General features: G+C 35.6%; 1 protein-coding gene across 2 annotated transcripts in view; it reads left to right on the top strand.

Moving 5' to 3' along the window:
- Positions 1-25,586, top strand: part of CSMD3 (CUB and Sushi multiple domains 3) — a 711,519-nt gene that overhangs the window by 539,754 nt on the left and 146,179 nt on the right. The gene's annotated exons all lie outside the window — the stretch shown is intronic.

Here is a 25,586-nt window from a genome sequence, read left to right as displayed (position 1 = left end):
CTATGCCACATACAGAATATCATTTATTCTCTAAATATATGTGCTTTGGATTTATGCTGTGGATATGTAAGACTGTATTCTGACCCACTGCTTACAGTTTAATAGGCATAATTACAGGTACCTGGGGGTGTGGATGAGTATTTATTAATCTTCCTTTATGTTGATTTTGCAAATCACATTTTATCCAAATTAAAGACAATATCTGAACTGCTGTGTATCCATCTGTATCCATCCGTTGTACTGTTGATGACTGAAATTCCTTAATATCCAATTAATTTGTTTGTAGACCTAGCATAGAGGTGCACAGGCTATTGCAAAATAAGCAGATTGTTAAAAGTGTTCTTCTAAGCTCTGGGTATTTCTATTCATTTCAAGTGGCCTCTGGAATATTCAAAAAAAAAAATCTAGATGCATTTGAACAGTTACAGATTTATTTTTAGCTGTTACAAGAATATAATTTTGACCTAACCAATCTATTTCAGATAAATTGGAAAGTGTAAGTATTGCCATTTTCTTCAAAGCTGGTACCTATTAGTTAATGACACATATGCCAACGTGTTACAGTTACTGTAACAAAGGATTTGTTTAAAATGTTAATGTTCTCTACCATGCATCTTCTTTGACATTCTGGATGGAAATGTAATTTTGTGACTTCCTGCAATGAGAATATAATGATAAGTAATTGGAAATAGAAACATAATTCCCAAAATAAAACATGGAAATAGGAAGAAAACTCCACACAGTTACTTACATTTGTATATGGACTGTTCTGCTTGGTTACTTGGAATAATTTGACATATATTCGTTTTATTTCAATACTAAATGTGTTAAGAATAGTAAGAAGAAATTCTATGTGGCTCTTTCCTCGTGCTGATCAGAAAAATAGAAAAATACTTTGAAGAAATGAAAGCGTGATTTATGATACTAATAACCCTGTCGTACAAGGAATCGGTGAAGTTTTCAGGGAAGTTTTCACTCCCCTTATCAGCCCTTTTGCTCTTTTGCCTTGGGGTGGACCTTTTCTCTTTTTCTTATGCTGTTTACAATTTGACAATGACACCAAGTACCTGTAGAATGCATCATAAAAGTATTTAATCTGCTTTTGTGAAATCTGCTTTTATGAAGACAGAAAGCATGGGTATATGTGTGTTGAAAAAGAAAGGTAAAAGAGTATCTGGCAATAGCTATTCAAAAATGAGGATGACATGACACATTGAAGAGACCAAAACAAATATTACCACTTTAGTTGCTTCTGTGCAATGATGCTTAGGGAGCAGAACCCCCTTCCCACCAAAAGCTCAACTCTTAAAATGTGGTATTTGGGGGAATGATACAAGAATATAATTTTGTTTTAAGTTATTCATACGCAATTTTATCTCTACTAATTTTTTTCCAATAACAACCATTATAAAACAAAGAAATTTTAACAATCTGTGTAATCTAAACAAGGCTTCCAAACTCAAGATAGATATTTGTCCCAGTCTGAAATTTTACACATTCGTGTGATGAATGCGTTTAATCTAATGGCTTACCTCTCTGTTTCATCACACCATGTTCAAATACAGTTTCAGAGAACGATAATCATACATTTTTAATATTGAGTTCTTGAAGCTTGGTTTTAGCAATTTATTACACATCATTTTATTATTGTGGGTCCTAACAGAAGACCTTCCATTAACAGAACTGTCTTCACTTGCAGTGCTTTTACATAGATTGTGTAAGGATCACTCACTGGCAAGACCATCCCCAAGAAAGGCTAGCCATTGCAGATGATAGCATGAGATACAAGCACTACCTGTAGATTTGTCAGAGATTATGGCACAACAAACGCTAATCAAGGAGCCAAGATAGATTTTTGGGAGAATGAGAGAGTACTCTACCAAAGCTGTTGACATGAAATAATTTTAGCTAATTTACTTAAGAAAGCTAATTTACTAAAGAAAATAGCGAAGAGCTGTAGTTGTTCTTCTGTAATCTTCCCTGTTGTGCTGACTTTCAATATGAAGTACAGCATTCAAATATTTGCTGAACAGAATATCTTCAAGAACTACTTTTGCATGCCATACAGTATATGATACCATATAATAGAGAGAAGTTTAAAAAAGTTAAAATCAGGATCAATATAGTCTCAAAAACAATAGAATAGCATATTAAATACGTAGGAGGGAACTCATTGGCCTGGATTAGTTTTTGGCAGAGTAAAAAGAAAAGGTATTTCATGTGCAGATTTTCAAGTCTTCATACCCAAAATTCTGTGTAAAAATCTATTACAGTCTAGATTTTTTTCAAAGTTTCATTATTCTGTCATGCAGGATCACAGTTGCAATATTTCATACCATGACAGGTTTAAGCTAGAAGATAAATGATTCACAAAAGCACACAGTATGCCACAGGCAAAGTCTTTTGTAAACATGGAAGACTCATTATCTTTGACACTCTCCGACTGATATTTTAACATGGTGTAATGATTGCTATGTAATGATCGTTTAATGCTGAAAGCCAGGACTGATCACAATTTAAAAGGAAATGCTTAAGATTTTACTTTATTTCCCTGATACACATGAATTAATTTATATGCTTTATTCTACATAATAGTGTAGTTTACATTTCTTTTTTAAATTAATAGCAAAATAAATAACCTTCTCCTGGGTCAGCAAATGGCTTTTCTTTCTGTTACAGCAAAAAGACACATTGAACATGCACAATAAAGTATGACGTGGCATACAGTATATATGGCACGCTATCAGAAAATTAAGTATCCAGTGCAGTGTATTTCAGTCTTAGTGACCACTGAGTAATATAAATTTTAAAGTAGAGTTGTGATTTTTTTTCTCTTTTTTTCTTCCTACAAAGAAGCTAAAAATGCATGTATATAATTGAGGAAATGTCTGGATTCTATGGAAACTGTGTATTTGCTTTACATGTGCTGCAAAATATTATATTAAAAGAGTAACAGGTACTACATTGACAAGCACTACATTTTAGGGCAAGATTTCTTAAAATTTTGTGAATTCAGTGAAGGTAGACTCAGTCTGGTGCCGCACTATAAACACAGAACTTGAAATCAACTTAAATTTTCCATATGTGATTGCAGGAGTTTATCATAAAGATAGAAGAGTTGACTGTATCACAGGCACAACATACAAACGCTAAACATACCAGAAATACAAGATGAATCATTTAATCCAAAAATTTAATGGAAGTCAAGTTAGTTGAACATGACAACTAATTAGATGAGAAGGATGATATTTCGGTTTTCTGATTTATTTTCTCTAGCAAATGTCATGCAATGTTGAGAGTATACATACAAATATTTCTTATTAACAACAGTGAGAAGTACTTGCTGCAAGGGTAAAATCATCAGACAACAGAAAATTTGAGCTCCATTCTCCTTTTTTCATGTCATTCTATTTTCCTATGTCCATTTCCCTTTTTAAGATTGTTCTGTTAGTGCAGGGTTTTCAAAGCATCTTCTACTAGGATCCAAAATAATAGAATGATGTTAAATAAATCCTTAAAGTTGAATTTCAGGAGCTCAGCATTATAAGTGTATGAAAGTCATTTTATGCAATAGTCACCAGTCAGCTAGCTGTGTTTCATTCGTAAGTACTTAAATGGTAGGTAGTGTTATCTATTGTAGAATTAGAAACTCTGTCCAGAAGTGAGGCATCGTTGTGCAAAATGTATCAGGCAGACACAGAAATGGTTTTCACCCCAGGGACGATAAACCGAATTAAGAAAATATGCAATCAGACATACAATTGGCAAAGTGTTCTGTCCTTATGCCGTAGTCACAATATGAACACATATAATGGAAAGGAAATATTTGCAACACTGGTGAAAGTGCTGAAAATTATTTAGCTCATTGCCAGAAAACTCTTTTAATTTGAAAATTCTCTGAGTGGACTGACCTGTCACTGGTATATGTCTTTTTGATTGACTCCATTTTGTCAAGTTAACTTTGAAAGTAAAGTTAATGAAGGAGACTGAAAGGGGATAAGGATGGAGTAAGGTTACTAAAGCCAGACAAATTGCTAGAAACAAATATTGCACACACACCCCATAAAAATGGAAAGTGAACGTTCACAAAGTGCATTCATTGTGCATTGAATAATGACTGAATATGCATTTATTTTGCATATAGGAAATATATATAATTGAAATGTACAGTGCATTTTTAAGGCATGGTTCATTCCACTTAAAGAAAGAGGGATTATATAGCTATTAAGTAGCTTAAAAAAGGAGTAGAATGTGGCTCATTATATTGTCAGTGTTTTATCAAAAGAAAGAACATTCAGATGATGAGCCAGAATTAAGAAAATTGAAAAATGTACCTTCTGATGGACATAATAAACTTTATGGAAAAGTCCTCACCCAGAACTGTAAGATTTAGAAACTTAAGAGTCAGATGCAATGATGTAATTTATGTTGTGAATCTATATAGTCTAAGTAGGGATAGCCTGAATCGATGAGTGCTAGCTCTTCTTGAAGAATTATCTTTCAGTATCGCTGATGTATGCGCATATATACTTTCGACTTGCATGCAAATCAAATGTATGTGTATACATGTAATTTAACTCTTGGGGTGGGATTCTTTTAATCTCAGTTTCATAGAATCACAGAATGGCAAAGGTTGGAAGGGACCTCTGGAGATCATCCAGGCCAACCCCCCTGCTCAAGCAGGGTCCTCTAGAGCATATTTCCCAGGATCACATCCAGAAAGGTTTTGAATATTTCCAGCGAGGGAGACTCCACAACCTCTCTGGGCAACCTGTTCCAGTGCTCTGTCACCCTCACAGCAAAGAAGTTTTTCCTCAGGTTCAGATGGAACTGCCTGTGGTTTCAGTTTCTGCCCATTGCCTCTTGTCCTGTTGCTGGCCACCACGGAGAAGAGACTCGCCCCATCCTCTTGACACCCTCCCTTCGTACATTTAATACACATTGATAACCCCCTGAGCCTTCTCTTCTCCAGGCCCAGCTCTCTCAGCCTTTCTTCATAGGAAAGATGCTCCAGGCCCCTCATCATCTTGGTAGCCCTCTGCTGGACTCTCTTCCAGTAGTGCCATGTCTCTCTTGTACTGGGGAGCCCAGAATGGGACACGGTCCTCCAGGTGAGGCCTCCCCAGGGCTGAGGAGAGGGGAAAGGATCACCTCCCTCTGGCAAGGGAGGCTGGCAACACTCTGCCTAATGCAGCCCAGGAGACCATTGGCCTTCTTGGCCACAAGGGCACACTGCTGCCTCATGCTTCACTTGTTGTCCACCAGCACTCTCAGGTCCTTCTCTGCAGAGCTGCTTCCCAGCAGGTCAACTCGCAACCTGTGCTAGGTGCATGGGGTTCTTCCTCCCCAGGTGCAGGACCCTGCCCTTGCCTTTGTTGAACATCATGAGGTTCCTCTCGGCCCAGCTCTCCAGCCTGTCCAGGTCCCTCTGAATGGCAGCACAGCCTTCTGGTGTGTCAGCCACTCCCCCCAGTTTAGTGTCATCAGCAAACTTGCTGAGGGTGCCCTCTGTCCCTTCCTCCAGGTCATTGATGAATAAATTGAACAAGACTGGAGCCAGGACTGGGGGACCCAGTATCCCTGAGGGACAGCGCTAGCTACAGGGCTCCAACTTGACTCTGCACCACTGACCACAACCCTCGGAGCTCTGCCCTTTAGTCAGTTCTCCATACACCTCACCGTCCACTCATTCAACCCACGCTTCCTGAGTTTCCCTATGAGGATGTGATGGGAGACAGTGTCCAAAGCCTTGCTGAAGTCCAGGTAGACAACATCCACTGCTCTCCCCTCATCTCCCCAGCCACTCATTCCATCACAGAAGGCTATCAGGTTGGTCAAGCATGATTTCCCTTTGGGGAATCCATGCTGACTACTCCTGAGCACCTTCTTGTCCTCCAGATGCTTAGTGAGGACCTCCAGGAGGAGCTGTTCCATCACCTTTCCAGGGATGGAGGTGAGGCTGACAGGCCTGGAGTTTCCTGGCTCCTCCTTCTTGCCCTTTTTGAAGAGTGGGGTGACATTGGCTTTCTTCCAGTCTTCAGGCACCTCTCCTGATCTCCAGGACCTTTCCAAGATGGTGGAGAGTGGCCTAGCAATAACATCCGCCAGCTCCCTCAGCACTCGTGGGTGCCTCCCATCAGGGCCCATGGATTTATGGATGTCAAGTTTGGACAAAAGATCTCTAACCTGATCCTCCTCCACCAAGGGAGAGTCTTCCTTTCTCCAGCCTTCCTCCCTTGTCCCCAGGGTCTGGAATTCCTGAGGACTGGCCTTAGCAGTGAAGACTGAAGCAAAGGCAGCATTCAATAACTCTGCCTTCTCTATATCCTTTGTTACCAGGGCACCCGCCCCATTCAGCAGTGGGCCCACGTTTTCCCTAGTCTTCCTTTTGCTATTGATGTATTTGAAGAAGGCCTTCTTGTTGCCCTTGACATCCCTTGCCAGATTCAATTCCAACTGGGCCAATTCCTCGTCGCATCCCTGCACACTCTGACAACGTCCCCATGTTCCTCCCAAGTGGCCTGTCCTCTTTACCACATTCTGTGTACTTCCTTCTTCTGCTGGAGTTTTGCCAGGAGTTCCTTGCTCGTTCATGCAGGTCTCCTGCCCGTTTTGCTGGACTTCTTCCTCAGAGGGATGCACAATTTGCTATGAAAGTTAGGTATGTCATCTAAGCCACTGAGATGCTTGCTATAATCCAAAGGGGGAGATATGTATTTCCATAGCATGATTCATCCTATCTAAGACATCTATTTCTCTGCAGTTTTTGGAAGGAGATAAACTCTTGTAATAAAAGATAGAGCATGGACTCATTTTGTCACATTTATTCTGGCAACTATAGGTGGTTAAATGAGTTAGAGAACATTTCTACTGCTATAACCTGCACCCGTCCAATATTCAAATTGCACACACGTAATTTCATGCTTTCATCTTCCAAGTGTATGGTAAGGCTGGTAATTTCAGATATATTTCAGTTCTCATCCATTCAGGTTGCTGCTTGAACCTGGATAATTCAAATTCAAAGTTTACCTGGTGATTCTTCATCCTCAAATCTTTTAAATCTATAATGAGGACTGAACAAAATCTGTATTTTATTATTAAGCATATGTTAGACAGTCAGATTCCTACTTGTTTATATGTTGTAAGATCATATCACAGAATCACAGAATGGTTGAGTTTGGAAGGGACCTCTGGAGATCATCTAGTCCAACCCCCGCTGCTCAAGCAGGGTCACCTAGAGCACGTTGCCCAGAATTATATCTGGACAGCTTTTAAATATCTCCAAGGAAGGAGACTCCACAACCTCTCTTGGTCTCTATAGTAGGGAAGAATGTCAGGTGATGGACACCATTATGTTAGACGCTCTACAGGAGTTTAGGAAGCCCTAGCCTACAGCCCATTTGCACAGGGAATACATAACTGATTTACATTACTTTCTGGAAAAAGGAGATGAAAGACAGTATTGGTTATATTTTCGATTTTTTTTTCGTTTTTTTTAGCAAGTATAAAATAGTTTCTTCTCCAAAACATGTAACTATTGGACCTTGAAGTGCTGCTTAATATATAAATATTTTCTCAGTTTGATATAAATTGAATTAAAATGCAAGATTTTAAGTTCAGTATTATGTATTGATACATACTTTTATTTTTTGAAGAAGATTTTGCAAGTTTTGAGTTTACAGTGGTTGTGCCAAGGATTTTTTTTTTTTTTCATTATATCATTTATTTGATTTAGTTAATTTCAGCCTATACAAGTAGCCTAGTAACAACATATTATGCAAAGATTCTTGGCAGATGGCTAATATTTTTTTATCTTACTTTTAAGTACAAATGAATTTGTATATTATCTACATGCCATAATATAGCTTGAGATTGCATTCTACGATTTTAGAAGAATGACAATGAACATTAGCTATATAACTATCAAATTCTGTTATGCTTTTCTAATTTGAGGCCAAATTTATGCCATTCAGATGCTGACTATATAATTTAAAGAGGTGCCACAAGGTCATTTCATATCACTTTCCACTTATCTATGAATCTCCTACGTTTATGAGAGCAGGGACTGGCAGGTTTTATATAAGCAAACTCACAGCTGGGGAATATTTCATTCACTGGCTCAGTGCTTAGCATGCTTGCCAAGTGAGCAGATGCCAATGAAGTCACTGTAGGGTGACTTCTAAAGTAGATTACACTGTTCAATGTGTTTTCTGAAGTAATAGACTTACTTTCTTAGTTGCTTAATATGCTTTGAAGTCACTTTTTTAATGCTTTTATTAGATTTTTTTCAATAAAAATGATTAATTTTGGCTCAAATATTAACGATATTTTAGAGAATAATAATGGCCAAATTAGTACAGAGTTATTGAGTTTGACTGTAAAGATATGGCAACAGAATGTCTGTCTTTCTAATAGCCCAGTAACAAAGCAGAATGACGATAACCACAGCTGTGGTATTCGAAGAAATTCATAGCTTCAAAATAAATAAAATAATCTGAGTCTAATTCCAATGAAATGATGAAAGATTTCTAAAACATTTTTTTTTCTTTTTCTGAGCAATGTGAATCCAGCTGTTCCAAGTAGTTAATTATCAAAACTTGTTCACATAAAAGGCTGTTATTTAAATAGCTTAAATGAGTTTGGGTTCCTGATTCCAAATGACAGAAGACGGGAACTGTATTACATTTCTCACTAACTTGCTTTCTAGTACATGTCACTATCCTGGAGCTGAGACTGAGTGGTGGCAGTTTTTCATATAATTCGGCTTTATGTTAGGTTCACTTCCCAGGTCAGGTTTGAAATACTTTAATAGAAAAATATAAAGAAGCTTATACCATCATCAATTATGCTTTTCTGACTTAAAGAGAAATTAATAATGAGGCTGTCATTTTTTACTCTTATTCACTGTATGAGTGAGAAGACTGCTTTGTCAAGCATTCTTCAAGCTAGATAGCATGCGGTTGATTAGGTGGTACAAAATGCCATGCTTCTGAGTAGCTGATCTTCTGAGATTCAGAAGCATTCCCCCACAAACTTGTGCACTAGCTGAGAGCCTCCCTCAACCTTCTTGTTGGAATAAGGCCACAGTACACCTTAGAATACACCTAGCTACATGAAAAGCTTGGAGGACAGCAGGTAAGACAGCTTGACTCCTAAGGGATTAGGTAGGCTATGGAAATCTGTAGTTCTGATCTTTATTCATAGGAATTACAGATAATGAAATAAGCAAGGCAAAGGGTTTACATCAGCCTTTACTCAGAAAAGAGCTCTTTTTAGTTTGTGATTTTTCTAGAACCATGAGTTTTGTATATTTGATCACATAAATACCCAGATTAAACTGGAGCAGTACTCCTATTTAGAATAAAATACATTCTTCTCAGATGATAGAAATGAGGTTTCAAAGTCCTTCAAGCTAAAGAAGCCTAAAACTCTGTTTACCTGCTCTCACACAAGTGCTTTAACTATGAGCCTATGCAAAATTATGAAAAATGCAGGTTGTACCAGCTCTGCCTCCACAAATGAATCAATACTTCATCTAAGCAAAGTGTTCCACTACAGGAATTTGGCCTTATATCTCAGATACTAAGTCTGAGAAATTACTCTTGCTGGTATCAGTAAAAGGAGTGAATATTTGTCATTACTGAACTGCTCATAAATATCATTAACTTTAATTTAAGTCATTTGATAACTTTTAAAGTTAAATGCTTTTTCAGTAATCAGTAAATAAAAGGAATAGGAGCAGGCCTATTTTCTTTCCTTTTTCCTATTTTTTCCCATCTTTATAGTTTAAAAAAAAAAAAAAGTAGGAAAATCAGCTTAAGAGAACAGCTGAGGAATCTCTTAAGTGTCAAAAGTACAACATACCAGCCTGCTCCCAGGTATAGGAGTTTCTCTGGGAGGCAGTGAGGCACAAAGAAGTATGGCTAGACAATCACTGGTGAGTCATTGTGAGCCACTGCCAAGTTTCCACCATCTTGAAGTAGTCTGCTATGTTTAAGGGAAGGAGTTAAGTAGGATCAGGTGTGATTAAGGAGCTACAAAAAGAACCTTTTGCAAAAATATTCTACTTAGAAAACTTTTTAGTATTAGGCCCTGTTCATGTAATTACAATCCATACTTTTCACCCTTCCTCTTCATTATATTCCTTTGTATATAAAACATTCCTCTTTCAAGTAACATTATCTGTACTGACTCAGATGTTTGTGTTGCCTGCTCTGTGTACGCAGATACTATCTTCAAAGATTCAAGACTTCTGTCAGTGGTTTCCTTGTAATTAACTTTGTTCAGAAAACAAACAAAAAAGCATTTGCAATCGTCACTAAACTTTGTTTTGTGTTTCTTCCACTAGCAGTTCTGACTGAAGAAATGGCTGATCATTCTACAATCTTAAAATCGAATCTCTGAACAATATTTATTTTAGTGAGGGAAGTAGGTAAATTTCTTGGTTAAGTTTACTGTTTGTATCCCATTATTTATTTATACTCATTTAAAAATATGTAATTGGGATTGAGGTAAATTACACCTACCTTCTTAACATTACCAAGTTGCAGGAAAATGTGATTAAAGCATATAAAAATTTGGAGTCCAGATATTGGCAAAATATGTCTGTTACATGAGAGGAAGTTGCTTTCAACAGCAGTTTCTGCTTAGAAAAGATGTTGAGTTTCTATTTAGGGGGAAGATGTGCAGAACCAGTGCATGTGAAGGATGATGGCCCTGGTATTTCTGGTAGCTTCCACATAGGTTATGTCAATTAGAAGTATGGAAGTAGACCATCTCATTACCCAGGATTAATTACAGAAGAAGTAGTAGGAAAAACAGTATATATACATACACATGTATGTTTGTAAGTATGTATGTGTGTTATCATAGAGTGAAGCCTACCTGAAAGCACTCACTGCTCAGCTAACTGAGACCTGGATTACATGTACTCAGCTCTTGATTAGATTAGATGATTCTTGCATGTACTGGGAAAACAAAAACACACAGATGAACTGTGTTATTGACATATTATTGTCATGAGGTGAGACCTACCCAAGAACACTGCTCAGATAAAAGAGACCTGGACCACATCCATCTAATCTAACAGATAAGATTATTCCAGTACATGCGGAAAAGAAACACAAAAGCAAAGGTGAACCGGGTGAGAGGCTGAGCCCAAGGTAGAAGTGCTATGTGCAGGGACCAAGATGACAGGCAGGACTCAGACATATCAAGCATTTGGAGCAGGTGTCCTGTGTCCCTGGGTTCATGGTGCTGGTGACAGCTTGATTGGAGGAGCTGGGATCTTGGCTGGTGTGAGTGAGAGGTATGTGTGTGTCAGAATAGAAATCTCGGAAGAGAAATCGCTATTCATCCGCTGTACCCACTCTGCTTTGTAAATAGTTTTTGGATTAAATTTCACTGAATGGTATGCTATCACACCCCAAATTCCCCTGTGATAGTATGTATGTTGTATATAACACTGGATGGACCTCTCTGCTTTTTATTTTAATATTTTAGACCTATGAAGACCTGTCATTTTTAGATGGATGTGATGTTGGACATCCACTTGCATTCTTTAAAAGTTATCATAGTCAATCAGAAACAGGTTTCTGCAAAAAAGCAGCTTTGTTTTTCATGGTTTAGTCACCAAATCAAACTGGAATTTCTCCAATCCACCGGTTCCCCCTTCTCTCTTCCTCCCTTTTCCCTTGCCCGGTCTTTGTAAAGGACTCTCCATTCTAAAGCAAACAGGTTGGGTTATATCTTGTTGTCTGTACTTTCAGTGCTGGTGTCAAGAGAAGAGTAAAAGGTCTTAACATATTAAAGGATATTGAGGATTATAAAAAATGTCGACTAAGGACTAAAAGTTGACTAAAAGTTAACTATATTGTGTTAAATGGAGAGGGAAAGTGTTACCATCATGCCACTCTGGTGGTCATTTGATTTAAGTACTGTTAACCAATATCTGGCAATTTACAGGGAAGAATTTTTCCCCCATTGGATTTAAGTTAAAGTTCATACCTTCATTTTACATGTCATGTACAATCAAATATTCAGTTTTAAATCATTTTAAAGGTTAAAGTACATATCTGAAACTTGAAATCAGTTTAATTTTCCTCTAAGGTGAGCATTTTTATTTTTATTTTCAATCTTTTGTTATTGATCCAACTGTCAGTTCATTTTCCTCTTTGGTCAATTTACATCATTAGCCTTTGAAATCAGATCAGTTAGAATTAATAGTCTAATATGGAGGAGGAACACAAGCTGTCTGTTACATGGTATCTTAATAAGATTTTCTTTCAATTTTTCTTCAATTATACCTCACTTCAAATAGCATTAGATTAGGTTTTTTTTCAGTTCTTCCAGAGTTAAAATACTTTTCTCATTATATTTATGACAAGTCATGTCATATTGGCCCTTGTCACGCTCTGGTACCTTCAAAAAAAAAAAAAAAAAGAAAACCTCTTCTTTAGTCAAGCTATCAATCAAAAGATAAATTTTGATTAAAAAAAACTTTAAAAAAATTACTTTAAACATATTTACTTTTGGAAATTAATTTATAAATGACGAGATGAAATGGTGGTATTGGTATACTGTCTTTTCTGAAATATGGTCTTGTTTAATACTAAATTTATACTTACTATGGTATACTTATGGTAGTTGCATGAACAGTTATTGCAGTACAATCTAACTTCTAGAACCGATATTAGGTGTAATGTTTAAGAGGTTAGTGGCTCTGCGTTCTCTATATAACCAGCAGAGACAGAGGGGCTCATCCAGGAGTTTGTTTATTCAGAGGAGACCGACCTTCAAATTTAGGCACCTGTGTTATTATTTTGATACTTACCTTGAAAAATCAGTTAAACTACATTTAAAATGCTTGTAGAGCACAGTTAAGTTGAATTTCATGTTGTTTGTGTCTTTGGAGATAATGGTTTTATGAATAATTTTGCAGCTATAGTCCCAAGGACCATCACAAAAAATAAATTTATTTGATCTGCCATCTGTAAGGGTATTAATTCCTTTTGTTTTGTAAAGTTCTTTGTTAAAGATCTACAGAAAAACAATAAAAAGTTGCAGGCATGATTTATTTTTTGTTCAATCTGGAGACGGTAATGTAAAAATGAGCAATAAACACAATTCAGATATTTTGCTTTTGCCAGTATATTCTCCTTTCTTTTTATAAAAAGTTACTTACGTAGTCAGATCTTGCCATAAAAGAGTGGTTCGACTTTGTTTTCTAAAAGCAAATAGGCCGCTGCATAAGAGAGCAATGAAGCAGGACTACAAAATGTTGCCTGTGTTCAAGATTAACAAGATCTTCACATTGCTGAGATGCAGACACACAGTTCACGACACTTTTGTAGGAACAGGGCAATTGGCTCTTATGGCTTCCTCTAATTTCTTCCTCTCATAACCCCCTGCCCCTGCCAGAAATATCACTGAGCATATAACGTACACAAATGGTCTCAGAATGTTATTTTCCTGAGTAACAGCCTTTTTCAGCATAGAATAAACTGCAGTAGTTGGCTCTGCAGTCATAGAATTGTTTTTCCCCATCAGGTTCATACACCCAGCTGCAGGAGGCTATACAGAGCCTATTAGCTGTAGGCTGCAATTACCTGGCCTAAGAGAGGAGTACCGCAAGCCATCTCCTCCATTTCAAGTTCTGCTGTCCACTTGCAGATCATAATGGCAGAGAGTTGTCCCTTTATTTAGACAAGAGAGTGGAGAGGTGGAAATAAGTATCATTTTAAATTTAGGATTTAGTGAAAAGCTTTTTCACAAAAACAGGAAACTATCTGACTTAAACAGCAGTGATGAACTATGCATATTACACCTGAAAAAGCAGGAACCTCAAAGTGATCTGAGATTATTAAGAAATGGCGCAATAAAGTAGAAGTGACTGTGCAATGTTATGAATTTCTCATTGTTAATATCTGGATACTAAGAATATCTGTATATTAATATCTGTATATTAATATTGTTAATATCTGGATACTAACTTTCTCCTTTCTGCCCTTATCTTCAAAAATTGAATCATGTCTACTTATTGTTCTTCTTGTTGCTATTTTGAATAGTAGCTTAGAACAATGTATACCGGTTCTCCCTATTTTTTTATCTTTTAAAAAAACATTCTGTTTTATCTTACACTAAAGCAAAAAGTCAGATTTTGCTGCTATATACTTGAAATAAATTAAATGAGCATATTCTGGCAGGGCTATAGAGAGCAAGAGTTTTCCAGTGATTTCAGTGCCCATTGACTCAAGTGCTTATATTCACATTCCTACCATCTAACTTTAATAACTTAACTGAGAAATAAGAGGCAAGTTTGCATACAGTGTTTTAAACCACTATACAAAGATAGAGAGCTCCTTGAATTTAAGCCTGGCTCAGTTACTAACAGTAATAGAACCGTAATTGTGTCAATTAAAAATTTAAAAATAGATGGAATGAATACTAGCTTAGGTGAGCCTTAGAATGCATTTAATCATTGAAATTCTCACGGGCACCATTTTTTTACCCATTAAGAGAAAAAATAGGAAAAAATATTTCTTATTGAGATTACTTTTAAAAAGCTGTTTTTAACTATTCCATCTGATTCTGTTTTCAGTGTTCTGTTGACTAGGAACATAATTAGACGTCTGAGGATTAGAGTTTATAGGTTACGGTCATATAAATGTTGAAAGTTGTGGAAGGTTCAGCTTCTGTACATTGTTTAGAAAAGCTTTTAATGATTTGCTGTCTGCTGTAATGTATGAAAGAAGATAATGTAATATTGAAATTAAATAACTTATATCTGATCATCAGTATTTTTCTTTGTTTTCTTGGATCCTGGCAGTTAGGAATAATGCTTTCTAGTTTCATCCATCCTCTTGAAAATTAACTAAAAGAGAGACGATTAAGAGTTTTATCATAAATATGCATAAATATGTTTTTTAATATTAACAACTAGTTAGGGTGCTGTATTGTTTTGAGCTTTAGATTTAGCAATAACTCCAGCTTATACTTACAGTTTATTTTCTCGTTATTCTATAGCCTCTATTAGTCCAGATATTCATGTATAAAATGAATGAGACTTCATAGTTGAAGTGAAAGTGCTTGTATTTCAGACTAATTTCAGTAAATCAAATTCTGTATCTACTTTGCAAAAAATAATACTTAAGTATTAGATTAATTTTTCATGGACTGTATCCAATGTGATAAACTTTATACTCAGTGCATCTATAATTCACGTTTATTTTGTTCATTCAGAAAATAGCTCACTAGAAACAAATAAATCTTCTTGATGAAGGAAGCAAAGAAAGTGGTTCTATCACGCTCTCCCTCAGCCATGCTACTGTGAATTCCCCTCAGCTGTTTAAAAAGAAATAAATTAAAAAAAAAAAAAACAAATACAGCAATAATAATAACCTTTACAGCATTCATGTAAGTGAGTGTAATCTTGATTGAAGAACATTTTAGTTAAAAATTTTAGTAAGCTAATTTTTTAGCATAGTTAGGTTAATGGGTAGTAGCAGTTTAGGTAATGGTCAATTAAAGAACAGCTTTGTTTTACCATCAGGTAGAAGGAGCCCTGACTTAAATGCAGAAATGTCTCAGTTGATGCATTATCTAGTGTTTATGGGGATGACTGAGGAGTCATTAGCACCCTTGATAAATCCATACATTTATTTTTGTGTAGGTATTTGCACCCTCTTCATGAGTAATTCTGTGTCCATAAATGCATTTGGGTTATAAATAATCATATAATCTCCTGTGTAAGTGGTGGATCTAATTACTTTTCTTAAAAGAAAACAGCACGCAAAAAAAAGGGGAAAAAATCTTTTGGAAATTGGATTACTGGGGGAAGACTAGTAGGAAAAACTCTTGTGGCTGGCTTTCTGTGTCAGTACCAGAACATCTGGTATACAGAGAAGATAGATCCAGTGTTAGCAAATATTAGAATAATTTTCTTGACTTCAGAGGAGCTATATAAGTATATAGTAGCTGAGAATCTTTCAAGATTCAGTTTTAAACAGCAAAAGCAAGAAGTCAAAAGAAGTATGCCAGAATAAAGTCCTTTCGTACACAGATAAAGTGAGGTTTTTCCATTTTCCTTCCTGAATGGGATGTCAAATAAGAAACAGTGGACCTTGCTGGTAAAAAAACATGTAGCTTCAGAGGCAGAAATAACATTACTTAAGTGCGTTCATACTGTCTGATAAGGTATGTCATACAACCCAGACAAGATGTGAAGGATGATATGCCAGCAGTTAGCTTTTTAAACAGACATTCCATTGAATCTAGCTTTAAATAGCTTATGCCAAATAATATGCATGTTCACCCTGCAACCTATATGTTAGAGGTTGAGGAAATGAACAGAGTATCATTCTGGAGATACTAAGGCCAAATATAGATAGCTATACAGATAAGAAATTGGGAAAAATTCAGACTATTGTTTTGAAAACTGTTGTTTTGAAAAAGTTCTGTGAATAGCAAAGTAGTCCTGGGCCAATTAAGACAAGAAATTTGCCACAGTGAGCAGTAAGCAAACACCTCTGCTGTGAGATACATGAGTGTGTATCTGTTTTTAATCTGACTGTGTCCACTGTGGCTAATTAGAGGAAGTGAGAATTTTAATCACTTTTTTCTTTTTTCTTGTTTTACCTTCTTTTCATGTATTCCTCTAGTCACATAGAGCAACAATGAACAGAAGGAGCCAGATATCATTATATCAAAACAATATGTAAAAGATAGTAAGGGAGAAAAAATATTTGCATGCATATATTAGCTGGGTGAATCAGTTAACCTCTCTGTATCTCTGTTTACCTACCTGTAAAACAACAATAACGTGGGATCTCAAAGAAGTCTTATGAAGATTAATCAAATTGTTACTTAAACAGTTAAATACAAAGAAATAGTGTATAAACCTACATTGAAATACAAGCCTTATGTTATATGTTACACAACGAAAACAAATCGGACTTAGTGGGAAGCAATGAATTGTTTTACACCATCCCCTATCTTCCTTTTCAAGTCCTACCAGCTCTCTTTTTGTTTTCTTGTAGCTAACACAATGTTTAATTGTTACCCATGATGCATCACAATATGATACACAGTTTGCAGGCTAATGAAAACTAATATTTCAAGAAGAATAAATTATATAGAGATGATTGGTTGGTACCCTTATCTACAATTTGGCAACAACTAATACCTTTTATTGAGGTAGAATTTCTATTTATTTCTTTTTAAAATCCTATACATAGTTTGAGTCATAAAAAGATGCTATTAATGATGCTATTCACAAATTGATTTGTCCAAGTATTAAATTCGCTTTTGCTCACTGATATACTGTTAGAGCAGTGAACAAATACTTCCTCCTTGGTATTCTACTCAAGGTACATTTGAAGCTGTTAGAAGTATAAATGGAGAACTGCAAGGATTGAGGGGCAAAGGCTGAAAACAGTCTTTTGAAAAATGGGAATATTTTCTTTGGGACATAGAAAGAAAAAGGTGATTTAAAATGAAGCTAGGAACAGTTTGTATTTCTTTATAAAGTTTTGCAGTTCAAGTAAATTGTCAACTAATAGTTCAGACAAGGTATATAATGGACTAATCTTCCAGCAGTAATTTAAAATGAAGCTAGGAACAGTTTGTATTTCTTTATAAAATTTCACAGTTCAAATAAATTGTCAACTAATAGTTATGACAAGCTGTATAATAGACTGATCTTCCAGTGGTAAAGGTTAATTTCTTACTGAGACAAAAATAGTTGAAGGAGATTCAACCTTCTGGTTGAGATAACAGTTCAAAGTGTAATTATGTGTATTGTACATAATACATTTTAACGTATTTGCTCAGGTCTCTGTTTTTAATGCTTGTAAATTGCCAGTTCAAGACTTCTAGATTTTTAGTACTATTTGAGAAAACTAAAATTTTCAATAATGTAGTCAAATATGAAATGATGTTACACTACCTGCAATATAGGTGATTTTAATGTGCATGTATAATTAGTTAATATAACATGAAATATAAATATGTTTGCTTACAGCAGTTCTTTTTCATTGAATACATACTCCTTTCTGCTTGAAGAAGATAGCATAGTATGTCATATATGATAGAATTGAAGTAAATTCAGATTTTGAAACCTGATGCTTTTGTAAAGCAAAATTTTCTTTAAAATATGTTCTTATACTTCATTAGAAATCACTCTTTGTAAGTGTTATCACTGCTGAAGTCCAAGTATATGAGTATTCACATTAAAATCATGAAGACTACAGACTTTCTTAGCTGCATATTGATTGAATTTATACCCATATAAATTAGGAATACACAGAGGAGGCAAATTTAAAACGATAAAGGTACTGGAGAATGGAACAATTTACCTAAATACATGACAGAGTGCCATCACCTAAAGTATTTATATCAAGACTTTCCAGTCTTAATATCTATAAATTCAGAAGCCATAGACCTGGAGTGGAAGAATCATCAGCATAGCAGGTCAGAAAACAAGGGTTCACCTAATGCAGTATCCTTTTAGCAGCAGTAAGTGTGGAAGTCCAGATGAAAGTATAAGCTCAGGACAAGTACTTGCTGATGTTTCTCAGAAGTACCTTCTCAATCTCCATTAATCTGCAGCTACTGGAGTTCTTGGTCTAGAGGTATTACCTTTGTTTTTAGTAGCCCTTGATGAGTCCTTCTTCCATTAGTTTCTCTCTCTGCTTATTGAGCCCATTTAGTTTTTAGTGTTTATGACATCCTGTAGAAAACAGTTCCACACCTTAAGTGTATATTGTGTGAATGAACATCTTCCCTGATTTGTTTTAGTTATGCTGTTATCTTATTTCATTTGATACTCCCCAATTCCTGTACCTGAAAGGACAGTAAAAATCACTTTCTGTTCAATTTCTCCAGGTACCTCACAATTTTATAGATTCCCATCATACTTGCCCCTTAATCACCTCTTTTCCAGGATGAAGAATTCAAGTCTCTTCATGATGCAATAGAGACCATTATATAATTTTGATCATCCTGTTCATCTTTCCAATTTTCTAATTTTATTCCTTTTTTCTGCACTAGGCAGACCGGAATGTCTGCCCCCTGCACCATGGATTTTCATGATTGCATTATAATTGCTTATTGTCCCCTGCTTATTTCCTAATAACTGCTAATATTTTATGCCCTTCCTGGCAGTACTAGGTGCTGATCTGATGGTTTTTTTCTGGAATTTTCTTTTATAACCTTAAGATCTCAGACCAAAATTGTCAACAGCTAATTCAGAGTCCCTCATTGTATATATAAAGTAGGATTATTTTTTCCCTATATGCAATACTTTACACCTATCTGCACTGAATTCCCTAGTCATTCACTACCGTAATGTAATTTTTCACAGTTATTTCTTGCTTTTTTTGATAACTTAACGCCACCAACATGTTTTGTAACTGCTATTCACCTCTTTTCTAAATAATTTGAAAATATTTTGAAAATCACAGTTCTTTACACACATTCCTGCACAACTCCCTGCATGAAGGAAACATGTTATTTATGCCTACTGCTCTTTCCTAACTTTGAACCAGTTGTTTATCTACGTAAAAAGAGTTCTTTAAAAGAGCTGAGATAGCTGAAATAGGTATTTGACTGCCTTTTATAAATTATGAATTGAGGTTTTCTTTATAGGTAACATCTCTCATTTCCTCATGATAAAAAACTCTCCATCTATGTCCTAAATGATTGTATAGAAATGTTATGTGATGTAACTCCAGTGTAATATGAGAAAATGGGTTTTGCTTGATAACATGATTTTGGCCAATATATTTAGACAGTTAAACCCATGCTGGATGAGGACCTGATTAGTGATCTTGCAGGATCACTTGATATGAGTGACACTAATTTATCAGATCTCATAGACATTTAAGCTGTCACACTTTGCCGTTTCTTTTGGCAGAACAACCTGGGAAGACAGAGCATGTGCAAAATAGGTATTTCATGAAATACAGTTCTCATTATTCTCATTAGTTAGGACTATAGTAGTAATCATCAATGAATCTGGGAGGCATTATCCTAGATTAGGAGATGCTGTGTTAGACACTACTCCACTGCAAACTTGTAGCACAAGTGGCTTCTCATAGTTTAACACTTGTTGCCTTCTTGACATATTGATTCATTTTCTACTGAACACTTACTGATCGTTCTAATCGTAGAATCTCATGAACTGAGAGAAAGCCTGTTGTAAATTATTTCCGTTTGAATGATTAATTCATTTCATGTATGTTATAGTAAATTTTGGAGGAGTCTTATTCTCCCACTTTCAAGAGTAATTACATTCAAGAATTTAAGAGAAAATATGGCAAAGTATCATTAAAGGCCAATTCTCTATCAGTATACAGTTGAATACTTTGAGAATGATATTATAAGCGAAGCAAGGTATCCTCTTCCACTGCTACAGTAAGACGTGTTTTTTGTCCATAGGGTAAATAAATTATGCATGTTATCATATGAAAATATTTGATAGAATAGTTGCTACGAAAATATTATATCATTTATTCCATATTTTTCTAAAATAATGTTTCAATGTAAAACAAAATACAGTATTCATAAGAGAAAAAATATTTTTTATTACAAACATAAAACAGTTATTAACAACCTAATTGGAACAAAACCAAAAAATGGTTATGATTTCCATAATAAAAAATATAATTAACAATGGGATATAATACCTTATTTTTTCCATATGTCATGTAGCTGTGTCTCTATGTCTCTCTTCTTCAGCTGTTGTTCTTAGTCCAATTTATTGTCCATTTGAAATGGTACTAAAGTCTACCAGTATTCCCTGTATTTCTTTTTCTCAAATAACTGTCCCTATATTCTTGTAACTATTTGCCTACTTTTGTATTTCAGTTGACTCTATAGATGTATGACCTTAAAAATTACGCTTTATCACTCCTGACCATGTTTTTGGAGATTTTACTGAAGTGAAATGAAACATTATATAGTCCAGCTGTTTTTAAAAACATTTCTCCAAAATATTTTCTGATTCTTGTCCACGAATAAATCATTTTTGCTCAGTTGGGACAGGCAGGGACACACTAATGGATGTCTGGCCAAGCTGCTATCCTCAAGACTAGCTCTCGCGCTTCTCTACTACCCTTTTCATCACTGGGGCTGGTAGCTGCAGTCACAGAGTCTTGACAGGTCTGACTCTCCAGAGAAAAAGGGTGGTAATTAGGCCAACACCAAACTGTGTTAATTCCTCTCTGCTGCCTCTCAATCCATGGACACTGTGTGATTTCTCCTGCTAGTGCCTCTTGGATATCCAGTACTCTTACAGTGAAAGGTGAATGAGGGGAAAAACAAGAATGTGGACATGCTTTTAAATAAAACTTACTTTCAGAATGGAGATTTATAGAAACCATGTAACTATGAGGGAGTAGATATTCAGTATAACTTCTAAAAAAAATAAAATTTGTACCTATAATATTTATAATAATATGATATGATAGACATCCATAGTGTTTAAAATATAATTATATACTTTTTTATTTTATACTTATTATATAAGTGTGTGTATATATATATATATAAGTATATAAGTGTATATATATATATAAGTATATAAGTATATATATATATACTTATATAAGAAGTATAAAATAAAATTCACTTTGTTTCAACTTTTTCTTCCTATAGTTGTACTGTTGCAGATTCAGAAAGTGTTTCACGTATACAGGTATAGAGTCAAGCCAGGAGAGAGGGACATGAGCTGGAGAAAGGGAGAAGCAGAAAGGAAGACTGAAGATTGAAGCCTAGAAAAGAATGATAATTTATGTAACCAGGCCAGAACTCAGTTGATTTTAGGAGAAGGCAAGAAATGTTTTAATTAGGAGAGTTATTTCCTGTTTCAGCTTCAGGAAGAGGCCTACTTCTCACTTGTCTCCCGTGTTATATGGAAGTATGTCTGTTTGTGGGGAGGCATGTTTGTCTTGTTCTCTACAGTTTCACTTGCATCTTCCTCGTTCTGAGCTTCTAGTATTTCTAACTGCCCCTTCTGTTCCTAAACACACTCTCTTTCTCTTTTCATACCTTCAGAGAAACACTATTTGTCTTGTCAGACATGAGAAGATGCAGCACTTCCCGTCCTCTTCTCCTCCACCTAGTCTGGAAATAGAGGAAAACAGTAGAGAGAGAGAGAGGACAGGGCCAGCATGTTTTCAGTCAACACATTCTTTACAGAAGAAGAGCAAAGAGCAGCAGAGTATGGCTTAGCGTTCAGAGCCTGATCTGTACTTTTGGGTCTCAGAGATGAGATAGAACAGAACAGGTATGTTTTCCCCTTGTTGGGAGCAGGAAGGCAGCACCTGAGAGTGTTAAGAAGCAGAGAGCACTTTCTGCCTTTCCTTCCCCGTTCCTCATTTGGAGATAGAATCTGTTTTTCTTCCTCAACTTTCCCCACCTCTTGAATGTCCTGCCAGGAAGCGGAGAAATCCACCTGAGACGACCTATAGAACATGGATAACTAGCAATGAAAGGCAAATAGTTAAGTAAAGTCTTTTTCCATAGACTGAAGAAGAACTAAACAGTGGTGTATGTCACATATGTTGTCAAGAACTAGTATAAACTCACATTCCTTTGCCTTATCCAAGTAAATTGAACAGGCACGTGTTGCAGCTCTGCGTGGAAATCTCTGCACATTTGATGTTGATCTTTAATGTTACATGTAACCTTTTCAATTATATTTAAATAATAGAAATAATAATACTTGTGGTATACATATGATGGTATTAAAATACAATTCCATTATTTTTGAAGGCTTCTTCAAAAGGGAACTTGTGTATATACTCACATATACATATATGTGTTCTTTTTATCTGTTGCCATTTTTGTCATCTTTTCAGTTTTCATATTTTCAGTTATTTCATATTTTCTCTTTGTTATATCTGCTTATTTGTATAACATTATTATAGCAGCTTCATTCAGCTTTAGTTACTCGGTTAGAAACTCTTGTTAATATTTATCTGTTGAGGGTAAGCAGTTCTCTACCCCTGCTCATGTCAGGAACAATACTTTTTGTGGTGGTTTAAACATAAACACATCATTGGCCTTATTTTGACATGTCATTTGTAGTCCAGGAGGACTCCTAGGAGGCTTACTGCTAGAATTATTTTTTACTGATTCCAAGTTCAGAAATGCTAGACAGCTGTTTTATTCTTCTATTTACTTTGAAATGGAACCCAACAGGATAATACTAATAGGCACTCAACTTTATCTTCACAAACCATTAGTTTTCTTATTATATTATAGCATATGCTAAAAAGTGCCAACCATTATAGGAAGCCTAACAGATAGCACTAATGATTACTGCTATAGACAGAGTAGAGTGAATTTACTAACAGTAACTGGCAGACAACTATATGTTTGGAAACGTAAGAGGAGAAATGTTTAAAAAATTACACCTCCACTATTATTTTAATTTGAAGACTAAATAATAATACTAACTTATTAGCTCAGATATATTGAGCTATTATTATGTCAAACTGAGTATTCCTATTTCCTTTATTCCACAATAAAAGATCAAATCTTCAAATCTGCTTATGTGAGCTGGCCATATTTAAGTTGCCTCACTGAAAGCAATGTCTCCTTGTAGGTGAATTCCATAAGGTCACAACTTAGTGATGGAACTTTTTAGTCCTTCCCTTCAAAATCCTTTTCAGTGATTACTGATCATTTTCTGAGCCCAATCAAGTTATCTTGCAGCTTTACTATACATTTTGCTTGGGCAGGAGGTGGTGAACATTATTTGTTTGATGTATACATGAGTAAAATTTAGTTTAAAAACATTGAGGCAATCCAATGTATTCGTAATTGATTTTAAATACAAAGGAAAACATTATACATTTTCTTACCTGTTGCTTGTTATGAAGCTAAATATTGAAATCAGAGGGAGTTACATTCTAGCAGGAGGAAGCAGATTCAGGGTGTAGCAATGAGCAGCCTCTATCTTTTTGAATGAAGTAATAAAATTCATTTTTTTTCCCTTTCACCTTAAGTTTAAATGGGGTAGGACAGATAGTCCTATTGAACCTTTCTACCTTTAAAATCTGTTAATTTATTACTCTACTTTCTATGATAAATCTTTTTCATATAAAACTCTTAGCTTGCAGTATATGAATGTTAAGCTACCTTATGTGAATAAATAATGGAGCTTCTTTTTTAAATCCTTATAGAGGCAGATGTTCTCCTGTTCACTCAGGCTTTTTATTTTCTATCAGTGCTAATCCTGGGCTAAAGGTGACATTCAAAGGAAATTGTAGAAGAATGGAAAAATTACAATATCCTTTATTTTTCACAGAAAAAAAAAGGAAATTGATTTCCTCCCATCTTCTTAGAAAAATAAATTTTCTGAAAATCCTGCAAATTAAATATAGAGTGATTTTCCTCATATTAATGTAGTGAGATCTTACTGCAGTAGTTTCATCCTGTTGGAGCAAAGATTTCTGTGGACAATTCCTTTCTTACTTATGAGAATGGGCACAGGAGTTTCTTCTACCAGGTGACCATTTGATTAATGATCCTTATCTGATCACCTTTGGAGCCTTGCTTAGTCTTTCTCATTGACAAAGAATCTCACACAATACTTTCCTGCTTTCTGCTTCTCATAGTTATGACAGAATCCTGCTCATTTAAAGCATGGTATTTCTCCAGTCCCATTTATCATTTAGCTGACTAATCATGATCCACCACTTAGCATAGTGCATGGAGTCTTCAGTCTTGGGAGTTAAGATGCTTGAGAAGTTTGCATTTCTTGTTCCTTACTATGTTCTTGTTGCCTTTATTCACCGTGGAGACCATTTCTCTAGTGAGAGGTTTATCTTTCTCTGTCTTTTAAATCAAGTTTATAGATCCTGAATACTGCTGCTTTCCTTTTTTGCACATAAAATGCATAAATATGGTGCCATATAATTCCATTAAAAGGTTTGATATGGAAAACATCATAGTTGAATCACAAGCAAAGCAAAGGATGTCATCAGTAGAGCTGATGAAGAATCCGATTTTATTTTTTTCACCATGAAATACTGATTCACTGAAGCCGTATTTTTCCATAGAAATATGCTGTTGTCAGGAAAACCCTCTCTTGGAAAGGTTAATTAGTCTGAGGATGGAAATTCTGTCTGAAACAGAAAGCTTGAGAAATGAGCATGAGAAAGCATGAGAAAGCTTGACCTACCCTAAAATAGACACTTGCTCAGCGTCGTGTCACTCTTTTCAGGCATGGACACTCAGATACTAGTTCCTGCTTAAGACCAAAATCTTGAACATCTAGAAATATAACAGATGAGAGTTTTAAGTGCAAATGTCCAAAATGACAATGTTGAGCTGAAGTTCCCCCAATTAGCAAAGAACCAGTCTTGCTTAGCTACTACCTAAGCCTCGCTGGGACGCAGCACCTAGGTGGAGTGATGCCTAACCCTTCTGACAGCATGCTCAAAGGTGGTACTCTGCAGAGGAACAGGGCTACAGACACCATTGTGCTACTACACATTTCCAGTTGGATAGATGCTGGTGAGACTCTGCTCAGTCCATGATTTCTTTCCCCCAAGCGCTGTGTAATGCTTTTTGAGTAA

Source organism: Struthio camelus, chromosome 2 (genome assembly GCF_040807025.1).
Source record: "Struthio camelus isolate bStrCam1 chromosome 2, bStrCam1.hap1, whole genome shotgun sequence".
Classification (NCBI taxonomy): domain Eukaryota; kingdom Metazoa; phylum Chordata; class Aves; order Struthioniformes; family Struthionidae; genus Struthio; species Struthio camelus.
This window is presented reverse-complemented; position numbering and strand designations above follow the sequence as displayed.